The 15,323-nt window shown below is 33.2% G+C and overlaps 1 non-coding gene across 1 annotated transcript; it reads right to left on the bottom strand.

The window, feature by feature from the left end:
- Positions 1-14,729: 14,729 nt before the first annotated feature.
- Positions 14,730-14,836, bottom strand: LOC121210615 (small nucleolar RNA R71). The gene has a single exon (XR_005905729.1). It is a non-coding gene; the product is annotated as a small nucleolar RNA R71 (small nucleolar RNA).
- Between the last annotated feature and the right edge of the window lie 487 nt (positions 14,837-15,323).

Below are 15,323 nucleotides of genomic sequence, written 5' to 3'. Positions count from 1 at the left end.
ACCGAAAATTATAATTACATTAATTATAATAAAGTTTTCGGTAAACTATATTTATTTAAACTTATATACGAACCAAATTCATATACTAATGAAATTATGTTCTGATTATGTGTACAACATCCTTGTACGTATAGTATGTTCAACAATTTGATTGCCCAATTAAATTAATTCTATAATTAATTTAGTTCATCTGACAATCAGAATACAATACCAACTATGTTTTACTCCGTTCATTTCAACCATAGGGTGTGACCCTATAGGTTCTTGTAACGTTAGCAGTAATATTAGAACGATTCTAATGTTACAAACAATGAGTGGTATCTAGCAATGCATCATTGCTACCAAAGTTACGAGAAGTCATGATTCGACATAACCTTTTGTGATTAACCTTTCATGCATTAATCCTTAAGTCCTATATCTTTGGAATGGACACAAGTCATGGAATAGTCACACTTGCATATTCCATCCCATGTTTATTGATATCTTAAGTGAAATATGATACACAAATAAGTATGACATCTCATATCAACTTATTTGAGCATGGCCATGCATTTCTAGTCTCACTCAATCAAGTGGCCTAAGATATTACTCCCATTATGTAAGAGGGACTTATCCTATATTGATCAACCATATCCCTCTACATAGATTGTGGTATATCCAACATCAGTCTTTATAGAACAACCAGTTACAATGCTCGTTTGACTATATCAAAATATACAACTCACGATGTTGGGATAATGATAATCTCAAGTATGAGGATCATGTACATATTAATCACTATGAGTAATGTTGTGACAATTACATAATAATCCAAGAAACATACTCATAGCAGGTCAGTCCAATATGTTGTTCTCTAACACACATATTCATGCATTGATTTTGACACTCCATATCAATGACAACTCTTTATCATCAATCAACTACAAGTTAGTCTTAATGCATTATTGTTGTCCTAGCCAACAATAATACTTGACTAAGGATCTTTTAAGAATAATCATATTATTCTCAGGACATTATTATAAAACAGTTTATTTATGTACACTGAAAAGAAACTGAAATAATAATGGCAACGCCTTATATCAATAAACATGATAAATCAAGTATGTTATTACAACCATCTCGTGATTGATCTTTAGGCATACTCTTACAGAAGTCCAGAAGAAAACATCATGCAAACCCATTGGAATTAAATGCAACGTAAACAATGCGCCTTTCATATATTTAAATATCGGATAGCGTAACAATCAAAAGAAACAAAGCCATAGCATCATACGCATTTTCTCATCAATTCCCAAAAGACGGAATGTAATAGAATGCTAGAGAGAGTAATAGAGCAATACAGATCATAACCAATCACACTAACAATGCCTTCGTCTATCATTATGAATAGAAAACATTCCCGGAAATTAAAATTTTAGTAGAGAATAGATAGCCACAAGAATACTTCTGAGAACAAATAATCACATAGAGTGCCCTAGAAGAGACTGTCGTAATCTGGTCAACTATAATCTGCCATACTCAGATATCTTACATTTCAAATATTATTCCTTCAACTATTTCTGCCATCACTAGTTCTGCATTATTTCTTTCACTAAAGAAAATTAGTTCAGAAGAAATTCCAATTAATACATTCTTTCAACATCGTGCCTGAATAAGCCAATTTACCAAAGTTAATCTCTTCCCTAACTGTGATATTACGTAAATCGAATAATCTTTAGATCAATCTGATAACTTTCAAGCCCTATGTTTTCTTGCTAACCCGTTCTCAATCTCTGATCATATTTATAATTGTTTTACCACCAAACTCTTTAGTTTCATACTTGGGAACTTATTCAATATAATTCTCATGAAATTTCGTTATAAAACACCTCATTGGTAAGAAGGGGGTGAGGTCGTAAGGCTTCTAACTCAACTCTCATATACACGCATATGACATAACTTTCATAATCATCATAATATCATCATAGTTGTAACAGCCTGATTTAGTCCCTATTCAGAATAGTGGTTTCGAGACCATGAATCCGAGTCAAAAAAATTTTAAAAATCATTTTTTGTGCTTATTATTTGTGAATTAATATGTGTGAAATTTTTGTGTTTTAATTTTGTCATTTGAGTGTCCAATTTAATAAAAGGGCTTAATCGCGTAAAATAAAAATTTGATGGTTAAATGTGAAAGGGCTGAATTGTTGTTGTGTTTTTAATTTGAGGTATTTATAATGAAATATAACCATTGTTAAAGTGATAGACGGTTATAACCATGAATTATATTGGTTTAAAATTTTATTATAAAAGTTATAATTGTAAAATGATTAATAAGTTATAATAATATAAAACATAAAATTAAAATCCATTTATTCATCTTTCTTCCTATGACCGAATAACAAAAAGAAAGAAAAGAAATAAAGCTTAGGGTATTTAACCATTGTTGAAGCTTGATTAAGGTATGTAACTAGCTCGATTTTTTATAATTTTTACGTTTTCGAGATCGTTGCAGTGTAATGTACAAAGCCCATGCTTGAATTTATGATTTTAATGAATATTTTGAGTTATGCCATTGATGAATAATTGAGCTTTGTGATGTTAGTTGATGAATTATGAAAGATATGTTTTGGATTAATATGTTTTATATTGGAATTTTTGATGAATTTGAGTAATTAGGGCTAAGTTGCAAAAATAATAAATTGAGGAACTAAAATGAGAAATAAATGAAATTTATGGACTTGTATGAGCATAAGGAAGATTTGGCCTACGCATAGTGTGTGCAAATTTTGCATGTTTTGTGCAAATTGGACTAAATTGTAAAAAGTGTAAAATGTCAGGGGTAAAATAGTAATTTGCCAATTTATGTGTTTTTGGACTAAATTGAATGGAATTATGTTTGAATGAGTTTATTTTGAATATATATAGATCAAGAATTAAAGAAATTAGATTTGGATCGGGGGAAAATCAAAGTTGTTGAATAGTCGTCTCGTTTCGGTTATCGTTGTCCGAGGTAAGTTTATAAGCAAATAGATGTTGTTAAATTTCAATATATGTGATCTATAAATAATTGTAATGATTATTAGTGAGTTAAGAATCGGCATTAAGTAATAAAAAAATGTGATTGTGGTGTGAATTATGAGTTATATGATCTTATAATTCAGTTTTATAATGGTACATTTGGTTATGTAATAAATTAGTTAGGTTGGTTTATAAGGATTTGATGATGTATATTACAAATGTTGTATTAAAGATTTATCAATTAGCCGAATGTTTATTTATAAGTTATTTGTATTAAATATGAAATATTTTTGGCCTAAATTATGGTAAATGAAATGGTATATTTTTGAATTGGCTAATATTCTAGTAAAAATGATTTATGTTTGATGATTAAGCAATGTATAAGTTGGCATTTAGAGAATCGGTTTTTAAGTTTCATTTCATATATTTATGCACATATCATGAAGTAAAAGAATGAGTAAGTTTGGTCTTTAAGTGGTATGATATGATTATTTGTTTGATATATGGATCAAGCATTTTGGTATTTACTTAAAGCATGGTTAAAACGATATGTGTATGCGAGTAAGACCACGTTTAATATGTTGTCATTGATATGTGATTCTGATATATGTGTGTGAGTAAGACCACGTCTGGGACGTTGGCATCGATATGTGTTTATGAGTAAGCCCTATCTGGGACAGTGGCATCGATATGTGATTACATGTAAGACCAAGTCTGGGACATTGGCATTGCACGATATGTGTGATTATCCGAGTAATCTATTCAATTCCAAATGGTTCAATGGGAAATGATAAGTTTTGATCAAATATGTAAATCGAGCTAAAGTGATCAGGTATGTGATAGTTGATTACCTATTTGAAAATAAGGTAAGTTGGTTATTTAATATGTGATGCAAATTATACATGATGTTAATGTAAATATATGTGTATTTGTGAAGTATATTCAGCTACATGTTATGCATAAGTATGTAATATTAAAGTTTGATTCATGAGTATATGTATATAAGTGTACATATATTCGGTTACATAATGATATTACGGATTTGAAATTGAATGATACTTTAATAATATGTATATGTATATTCGGCCAAGATAAAGTTTATATATGAAAGTATATGTTGTATATGAAACTGTAAGCTTGAAATTAAATGTGATTATAATAGCATGAATTAGCTTGGTTAATTTGAGTTGATTATGTCATTGAGTTATTTATTTTCTTATGACTTACTAAGCTATGATAGCTTACTGTGTGTGTATGTTTGCCTCTATTTTATAGATTTTGGAGTCAAGTTATGAGCTCGGGGATTGTCAGTGAAGTTTATCACACTATCGACTGTTTTTGGTACTTTATACGTTTGAACTTGAACCTATGGCATGTATAGGCTAGATTATATTTGGATATGTTTGATTTTGGTATGTGTCAATAAATAAGCCATGTGAAAATGGCTTGTTTATTTTGTTAAGTTCAATTTTAAGGTTTTATCAAATTGTGGTTATGTTTGGTTGTGGTTTTGGTGATTCGGCTATGGTTTATACATAGATAAATATATGTGAACTTTGTTGATAAGTTTTGTTAAGGTGTTATTATGTGTTTTGGTATTCGGTTATGGCTATAGGTGAAATTATGGTTGGATATATGGTTGAGTAATATGCTTAATGAATGGTTGTGGCTTGATTATGTACAAAGATAATGATACATGATATGCGTGAGATATGGTTGGTATCATGGATGAATGTATTTGGCAGTTGAGATTGAAAATGGATTATTATATGAAATGTGGTAATTGCTTATTAATTTGTCATAACTACGTGGTTAATTGAGTAGGTAAAAATACAAAATGAATTATTGATTATGGAATGGTCATTTAGGTTGGAAATACAAATATTTAAGTTGAATAAATGGTACATTATGAATTGAATATAAATTTTGGCTATATATATGTGTGTGTGTGTGCATAACCGAATTTGTGTTCAATGAATTGATCTTATGTATGATCTTTGATACATTGGAAGAAAGGTGATATTAACATGTTTAGATTCGGCTTTGATACTTTATAGCCTTAGATAAGTGTTTACTATGTTATATGTATATTTACATATTTGTGATGTGAAATGCAAATTATGATTGACATACTGGTTTAGTTATAAGAGATGTTACATGCGTGTAAAGTAATAGAGTAAAATGAAAGTAGACATTAAATAAAGCATATGTATTTAGTATGTTTTAATTTTCAGCTAAAGTTTTAGAAATTAACCATATGAATAGAGACTTATGTTTTATGGTTTGATTCAAGTTTAGTATGTGGCTTCGTTAATTGTGCTTTAATTATTAAGTATATGTTATATGACATTTTTGTGTGGGTATTAGTGGAATAGTAAATAAGTAAGCTTGGTTTAGTCAAAACTTATAAAAGGTTGCATGTATATTTGGTCTTAAATAATGAGTAATAAGTTATTTAATTCCTATGCTTATATTGGGCCAGCTGATATTGATTTATGGTTGTATGTTTGTTGATTTACGTGTAACCTGTAATGTTTCGATTTGGTTAGTATATGTTCATATATGGTGAATAAAATGATTAATTCCTATGTGTATCCATGAATGTCCGGAAGTTGTGTCTCGTTCTGTAATACCTCGTAATCCCATTCTGGCGATGGATACGGATTAGGGGTATTACAATAGTTATACAATTCATTTCAAGCGAATTCCCACACATATTTAGGTTTCACAAATTTTTTGATTATCTTATTTAAACAAGTGCACTCTTGTATATATTTCATGAATTTTGAGTGACTTTACACGTTACATTCACTTAATCAAATAAGTCGAGCGCATAACATCATACGAATATCAAGCAAACATTGATAAGCTTATCACAATATAAACTTCCATATCATACCTCATCACATACATATCATGAGCTCTTATTCATACCTTTCTGATTTTCAACTCATCATAATTGCACTTTACCCAAATACTTTAGTACCACTATCAACATGGCCGGGTGTAGCTCAGTTGGAGAGTACCTCTGTGTAAACAAGATAATTCTCATTCGCGTCAGGAGACATCACACTATTATAGATTTGTGGCATGTATAGCTAGACTCTTACACATGCTAGGTTAGTCGGATAACCTACTAAACCATAACTCTGATACCATTAAATGTGACACCCCTTACCTGTATCCAACGCAGAGACAAGCTCGAGGCATTACAGGACTGAAACGTAAACAAACATACAAAACTGAGCCATAAAATTTCATTCAATTCAAAATCATCAACATTCAATCATAGTGACCCTATTATAAGCCTACGCGGCCCAAAACATACGTTCGGGGTTAAATCGAGAACTTTGAGTAATTTTAGGAAAACTTAGAAAATTTTTCATGGAACAGGGTCACAAGCCCTTGTAGACACAGGGACACGCCCGTGTCCTCAGGCCGTGTAACTCTCTATTTATGACATAGAAAACAAAATGAACCACATGGCCAAGCCACACACCCGTGTACTAAGCCGTGTGATGAATTAAATTCTCATAAAAATGCTACAGAGTTCACATGCCCTGGACACACGCCTATGCCTCCAAGCCGTGTCCTTCACATGGCTGAGACACACGGCCATGTCTCTGCCCGTGTGGCCAATACATAGGCTATTTTCTAAGCCCTTTGTTACTCTTAAACCCAACCATACTTATACACATCAAAGGATATAACATAGCATCAATTTAATGATTAATCATCCTCATTTAAGGCACACTTATAACATTTACATGCCATCATCCATGTGTTCCACTTACTCATATTATACCACATCTAAACACACCAATTCTTATTCATTTAGACTTGTCATTTTGAAGACTATATTTACCTTTATACTATGATTATCAACTTACCAATTAATCTCAACTTCATCATCAAGCATTCTTATTCAAGGCATTATTATCTTATTACCATATCACACATTTATTCCATGGCTATGACCACTTCGATTGGTCATAATGCATTCATCAAGCACATATGTATATATGCCATGGCACTATCCATTCATAGCAAACAAGCGTGACCACAGCACATGAAATCATAGCACATGCATACACATAACCACATCTCAAGACATTAGCATATATAAATAGGCTTACAAACCCATGACCAATATAAGCCACATCTCATGGCTATATATAATGAATCAATATAAGCCAACATCTTTGGCCAAATCATAAGAACACATATCATAATAACTAAGCCTCTATACATGGCACTCACTCGAAAACATTTAAGACTTTCAATACCCCAAATTGATAATTTGATAGTGTGATGCTGCCTCCGACTATCTCCAACCTCGAGCCAACCTGACAACACTAAAGGAAATGGAAGGAGGGAGTAAGCTTTAAATCTTAGTAAGCTTGTATGAAAATAATAAGCATTTCATGCCATTTCTTTACTTAGACCAATAATGTAAACACAACATAACATAAATCACAATTATTTCAAGGTTATACCTACATACTTTCCATTTACAACTCTTACCACACATTTACCCTCCCATGTTGTAACTTATGAACACATAATTTATACATTACCCCATACTCATCACTCATTCAAATGTAATTCACCACAAGATGATCAAGTATCTTAATCATATTGTAATTCATATCATTAGCATAGTGTACAAGAAAGTCTTATAATCATGATTCATTCATTTACATCTCATCAAGATCTTATAATCATAACTTTCTCTTGTACAACTTTACCACATGTTCATCATATATTAAGCTCATTACTCATGAGTTTCAAGTACGTACCTATACTATCTCATATCATAATCACTTACTTTCTCATCTCTGATATACTCAACGGGTTACGATTTGAACTTCTTTTTTGGACTACCCGTTGAACACTTGGAATACTGTCGAATACATCGGAAGCTTGCACCTAAGTGCCTCTTGTGTAGCCAATGCTACTTCATATCTCAGATCATAAGTTGCTCATTTACGAGCTACTCATGGGTCTACTCATGCAGGCTGTTAGGTATTCGCAACACACGCCGGTCTACCTCGCCATTAATAGCATATACGAGACTAGTACCCGAACGCCAAAACATGTGTCACATATATCACGAACTCAGACCACAACTCAATGAGTTCGAATGTCACGTATATCATGAACTCAGACCACAAATCAATGAGTTCAGAGCACATAGTTCCTAGTGACATGTCACTTGTATCCTAAACTATTCCTAAGATTCAATAAGGATTTCCTTAATTACACGTCTTCGTTGAACTTGTCCAGAGGACCAATCACATAAATCATGGTAATGATTAATCACATAATTCTTCATAATGATAATAATAGAGATAATCACATTTAAACATGAAATTATAGCTCATCAAAATGTCATCATGTATCATAGACTTATTTTAGATCATATCATTGCATAGTGTATCACAAAATCTCATGGTCATTTCCATAATGCCGTACTCCATAGCATTCACATTTCATTTTAATAATAAGGCATTTATCGCAATTATATCAATTAAAAATTTATACATGTACAATTAAATGCTTATTAAACATACGAACTTACCTCAATACCAAAAATGGTGAAAAAGACTTAATCGTCAGATACGCGTTTTTCCCCCGTTCTAGGTCCAAAATTCAATTTCCTTGATCTAAAATATCACATTTAGCTTATTTATTAGTCACATTATTCATTGTGACCAAAAAAATCTTACTATGACAAAATTACATTTTTGCCCCTAAACTTTGTCATATTTACATTTTTCCCCTAGGCTCGTAAAATGAAATTTATTCAATTTATTTAACATACAAGCCTAGCTGAATCATATTCATAACTATAGCAGCCCACAATTTCCACTAAATCACCTTTTATGACAAATTTTATAGCTTTTACAAATTAGTCCTTTTAGGCATTTTTACCGAAAACTACTTAGTAAAAGTCGTTTAACACACAACAAACATTCGTATTCCTCCACTAAACATCAAAATACACACATGTCATACATGGGTAAATTTTTAAACATGAACCCTACTTCAAATCAAGGGTAGAAATAGGTAAATCTTGTTAAAAGGATTTAAAAAACATGAAAACCATTAAAAACAGGGCAAGAACGAACTTATTATGGAGCTTGGAAAGCTTGAAAAAAACCCTAGCCATGGTGGTCTTAAAAATTTAGGCCAAGGGGTTGAAGAAGACCAAAATTTGGATTTTATTTTGTTTATTTAACCATTTAATTACAAAATGACCAAAATGCCCCTAACTTAAAAATATTCTATTTCACGTATTTCATGTCTTTTTTTTCCAAAAAATTAACCAATGGTCTAATTACCATTTAAGGACATCCAATTTAAAATTTCAAAACAAATGGACACCTCTAACATGTAGAACTCAACTTTTGCAATTTTTATAATTTAGTCCTTTTGACTAAATTGAATGCCCAAACGTCAAAATTTTTGAACGAAATTTTCACGAAATCATTCAATGAAATTGAAAACAATAAAAATATAATAAAAATAAATTTTTCCTTGTCGGATTTGTGGTCCCGAAATCACTATTCCAACTAGGCCCAAAATCGGGCTGTTACAAAGCTATTTCATAAAGAGAAAATGTACTAGTGATAATATCTGGTGATGACGTATCCTCGCCAGCAGGAATAGTGTAAGCTCTAGTAGGTGCTCTAGTCTCTGATCTCACAACTTAATCTTTTGCCGTGCCTCTACTACTAGTCACATTTTCCGCATATCTCAGTGGCCTTCTTCTAGTAGTTGTGTTGCTTGGTCATTCTGGAATTTATCTTTATCGGCTAACTCCGGGCAATCTCAAATGAAATGATCTTGCGAGCCACATTTAAAACAACCTTCATTATTCATCCAGCACTCACCAATGTCGTTGACCACACTGTTGACACTCGGTTTTATTACTTCTTACACTGCCGACACTCGATACTGATGTAGCTTGTGTTTTAGACTTGAATATTGCTTTCCACGATCTCTGTTTGGATACCTGATTGAAGTATTTGAACGAGTGTATGAATGTCATGATTTCTTTGATAAAGATTGATATAGTTTATTCACTGATCTCTTTCTTGAATCTCTAGCCTCGAAATTAACTTTTCTCTTTTCTTTGCCCAATTCCTCGGCTTTGCAAGCTCATTAAACTAGTACAACAAATTCTTTCAACTCTAGAATCCCGACTAACAATCTGATATTTTCGTTCAGCCCATCTTCAAATCTTTTGCACATAATCGTCTTAGTTGAAACACATTCTTGAGTGTACTTACTGAGTCTCACAAACTCTCGCTCATATTCAGTCACAGACATACGGCCCTGTTTCAGCTCCAAAAACTCTTTGTGTTTCTGATCGATAAACTGCTAACTAATGTATTTCTTTCTAAACTCAGCTTGAGAGAATTCCCAGGTGACCCTTTCTCTCGGTACCACTAATACTAGAGTATCCCACCACTGATATGTTGTGTCCTTCAGAAGTGATACATCACATTTTAAGCACTCAGTCAGTGTGCAAAAAAGCTCATCAAATACATGAATCATATTTTCAAGCCAAAACTCGGCTATCTCAGGATCATCGTCAACGTTAGCTCTAAACTCTTTAGCTCTATGTTTTTGAATCTTATCAACTGATGGCTTATTCAATCTTAAGAATTCCATAACTTGAGGAGCTACGGGAACTAGTTGGGGATTAGGTGTGGGTGGAGGTTGCTGAGCACCTAGATTTGTTCGAGCAAACTCCGTAAACCACTCATTCATCTTCTGAAAGAAGGCTTCTTTATCCTCTTCTCCATGACTACCCATTACGGGTCTCGTCTCGAATTGTACTACTCCATGAATGAAGGCTGGTGCATTACTTTCAACATCATCAGCTACAGCTCGATTGGGATCCATTTACTATACAAAAACACGATTTAAACTGTCAGGAGACATCACACTATGACAGGTTATATATGGCATGTACAAGTAGACTCTCACATACGCTACGTTAGTTTGAGAATTGGTTAAACCGTAGCTTTGATACCAATAAATGTAACACCCCTCACTCGTATTCAATGCCGAAATTGGGTTACGGAGCATTACCAGACTTATAACATACATAAACATCCATTTCACATACATTTTCAATATCATGAAATCAACATTCAATATCATTCACATTGTCCCTATTACGAGCTTACGAGGCCTAAAACATGCATTCAGAGTGGTTATAGATTAAATCGATAACTTAAGAAATTTTAAGGAAACATAGAAAATATTATAAAATACAGGGGACACACGCCCATGTGGCCCGGCCGTGTGTCTCACACTGCCAAAGACACGACCGTGTCATTGGCAGTGTGGACATTCGAAATGGGAGCACATGGCCATGTCCCAGCCCGTGTCCAACCCCATGTAACTCTCTGACTTGGGTCACACAGCCAACTCACACCCCTGTGTGGCTAGCCCATATGCCCTAGAAATGGACACACACACCCGAGTGCCAGGCTGTGTGCTAGGCCATGCCAAACCTATAGGGTATACTAACTTATGCCACACGGCCAAGTCACACGCCGATGTGCTAGGCTGTGTCGAGCATACTGACTTGATTTTTAATTCAACAGCGAGAGACATACAAGCGTGCAACCTGACTGTGTGTCACACACAACTGAGACACACGCCCATGTCTTTGCCCATGTGGACAAAAATAGGATATTTACCAAGCCATTTTCCCACCCAAATTTCTATACATCTACACTAAACAAAATGACACCAAAACAAGACATAAATAGGCATTCAATCAACCTCATTCAAACATAACTTATATCATTTCAATACCAACAAAGACAAAACACATCAATACTACAATGTGTCCTTCAATTTAATACCCAAACTCATAATTTCAATTCATCAATATGAGCACTACCAATTTTGCATCATTTTGCCTAATCTCACAAACATACCCAAATCAATTCTCAACTGTTTAGTATCCCTAATTACCAATTATCATCAAGAATCATATATCCATCAATAAAGACATAACTAAAGATATATGCACATATGAATACACAACCAAATCAACCAAATTAATCCAACTCTCATGGCTATATACAAAACCAAAACATTAAAATTTACAAGCTATTTCAAATGACTAAATTCATTATGAAACTATATATCAAAATGACCATAATCCTATACATGCCATATACTCAAAATACTTAAGTTCAATAGTACCAAGTTGGTAACTGGATAGTGTGATGAAGTCTTCGACAATCTCGAACCCGAGCTAGCCCTAATTTCACTATTTGAACGACGAAACTGACAATCCTATGCATTTCTGACAGATTGGAACGATGAAAATGTGCAAGTGTACACAATCGCAACAAGTAATAAAGTGACAAGTAAATGTCGAGTTATTGTACCCGCAGGGAATATGGAAAGAACTATTTATGAATGCAATTTAAAACACTTTGGTGAAGAAAAATATATTTTGATTTGAAAGGTGATTAAAAGCTAGTAAACAAAGTAAATAAATAAAATAAAGTTTTAATGCGCAATTTCAAAAGCTGATTTAATCAAGATAAAATAAATGTGTTAGATTAATTACATTTCTTAACTTAGAATTACTAAATTCATGTTTATGTTGTTACGAATAAATTCACAGCAACTAGGTAATTTGCTAACTTATGAACATACTCACCTACAAAAATCCATTCATCTCTTGACTCTAGCTCTATGTCAATTCAACCCATTAAATAAACTTTAATAGGAAAATGTGTTAATGCACATACATATTTATGAAATTAAAATAATCTCTTCTACATATCTCTATGTCAATTCAAACAATTAATTTAATCACATAAGCACATAAAAGATTACGTGAGGTAACAATGTATTTCTATCTTGAAACAGTTTAATCACAATGATCTTGCAAGTTCTGCAAGGCAATTGTAGAAACCAACTCAGAATTACACACGGCTTGAGCACTTGCACACAGGCGTGGCGCACAGCCGTGTCCCTATCGAGCCCAAGTCTAGTTCTACTTGGGAAAGGCCACTTTTGAGGGTTTGGAAGAATTCTAAAGCCTATATAAACACCCTAGAAGAGGATTATGGGGGACAGAAAGTACAAGGCAAAAAATACATAAGGAAAGCCATTGGAATCACCTCGGAGGTAGGATTTACATCAAGACTGAAGACTTCCACTCAATCTCCTAGGAGTTCTTTGGGTCTCTTTACGTTTTGTTGTTTTCCAAACTTTGATATGTTTTCCATTATTATTATAAACTAAACTCCCTAAATACCTAAGGGAGATGAAACTTAAGACGAATCTTATTACTCTTTGATTTATATGATAAATATTTGTTCTTATTCTTAATTGTGAATTTTAATACTTGCTTTAATATTCTAGGATACTAATTCAGGTTTTTGATGTGCTTATTCAGTGGAGGAAAAGTCTCTGTTTAAGAGTAGATCATTCATAATTAAGTGGAGTTGATGCAATCCTAGAGATAAGACGACATAAATCTACCAGATTAGAGTTAAATCTAAAAAGGGAATCCATAGATCGAGTTAATGCAAAAATTGGGGTTTTAATTAGAAAGAGATTTCAATTAATCAACCTAGATTCAGTTATTTTTAGTCTCGAAAGGGATATTAACATAAATCAGGGATTTCTACGGAATAAGTCAAGCGAATAAATTGTTTAAGTCAAAGGTAATAAGTGAAGCCTAGGTGGATTCTTTCTTACGTATTGTCTTCTCCATTGGTTTTTCTAAAGTATTTTCCAACTTTCATCTTTGTCATAATCTTCGAAAATTAGTTTTGTTTAAAAACACCCTTTAATTCTAAAGCTAGATAATAAAAAGATAGTAATTACTAGTACTTTTAGTCCTTATGGATACGATATTTCTTGTCTCACCATAACTATACTACTGTTCGATAGGTGCGCTTGCCTTAAGTCGAATTTTTAGTTAGTTTCTTGACCATCACATTTTTGGCACCGTTGCTGGGGACTAAGATATTAGGAACATTTGTTTTTTATTACTTTAGCCATTTTTACTTTTATTGCAATTTACTTCTTGTTTTTAGTTTAATTTTTCTTTTCTAAATTTCCTCTCATTTGCTTCTGGCAGGTGTCTCTAGTTTATTACTAGGAGGAACCCGTGAAGACCTTTGCTTTTTGACAGTGAGATTGAAAGCACAGCTCATTCAAACTGAAGAGAAATAAGGCGAAACCTACGATACATAGAGGAAGGGCAAGAGGACGAGATTCAAACCACAATCGAGGAGATGGCTGATAATCAAAATAATTTGTTACCTTCTGTAGTTGCCGCAAACCCAGTAAATTAGGATCCTGCTCCTTGTACTATGTATGATTATACTAAACCTACTTTAATAGGAACTAAATCGAGTATAGTTAGGCTTGTTGTTGCTGCAAATAATTTTGAATTGAAACCTAACACAATTCAAATGATACAATAATTTGTTCAGTTTGATGGTTTGCAGGACGAAGATCCAAACACTCATTTAGCAAATTTTCTAGGATTCTGCGACACTTTTAAGATCAATGGCATTTCTGACAATGCCATTCGCCTTCGGCTGTTCCCATTCTCATTGAGGAACAAAGCTAAACAGTGGTTAAACTTGTTACCATGAGGGTCAATCACTACTTGGGAATAAATGACCGAAAAATTTTTACTTAAATATTTTCTGTCTGCTAAAATGGCTAAATTAAGGAATGATATCTCTTCTTTTGTGCAGATGGATTTAGAAACTCTTTATGATGCCTAAGAGAGATACAATGTCCTATTGAGAAGGTGCCCTCACCATGGGTTACCTCTACGGTTGCAGATTTAGACTTTTTACAACAGTGTGAACCTCTCAACAAGGCAACTTATCGACGCAGTCACCGGTGGAACGTTAAACAATAAAACACCTGAAGAAACTTACAAATTTAATGAAGAGATGTCACTGAATAAATATCAGTCGCAAGTCATGAGAATAAAGCCGACGAAAGCTGCTGATGTTTTCAACCTCGACACAGTTACCATGCTATCTAACCAGGTAGAACTTTTAAATAAAAATATTGATAGTTTGTATGGTTCTACTCAGGTACATCTAGTGATGAAGTGTGATTCAAGTGTAGGAGGAGTACACAACACAGATTATCCATCATTCAAGACTGAGGAGGAACAAGTCCACTATATGGGTAATAATAATTCTAGACCTCAAAATAACCCGTATAGTAACACTTACAATGCAGGTTGGAGGAACCATCCCAATTTCTCTTAGGGTGGTCCAGGAAATCAAAGACCACAAAAT

This window comes from Gossypium hirsutum, chromosome A11, assembly GCF_007990345.1.
Source record: "Gossypium hirsutum isolate 1008001.06 chromosome A11, Gossypium_hirsutum_v2.1, whole genome shotgun sequence".
Taxonomy (NCBI): domain Eukaryota; kingdom Viridiplantae; phylum Streptophyta; class Magnoliopsida; order Malvales; family Malvaceae; genus Gossypium; species Gossypium hirsutum.
The sequence above is the reverse complement of the archived record's forward strand: the minus strand, read 5'-3'. Positions and strand labels throughout refer to the sequence as shown.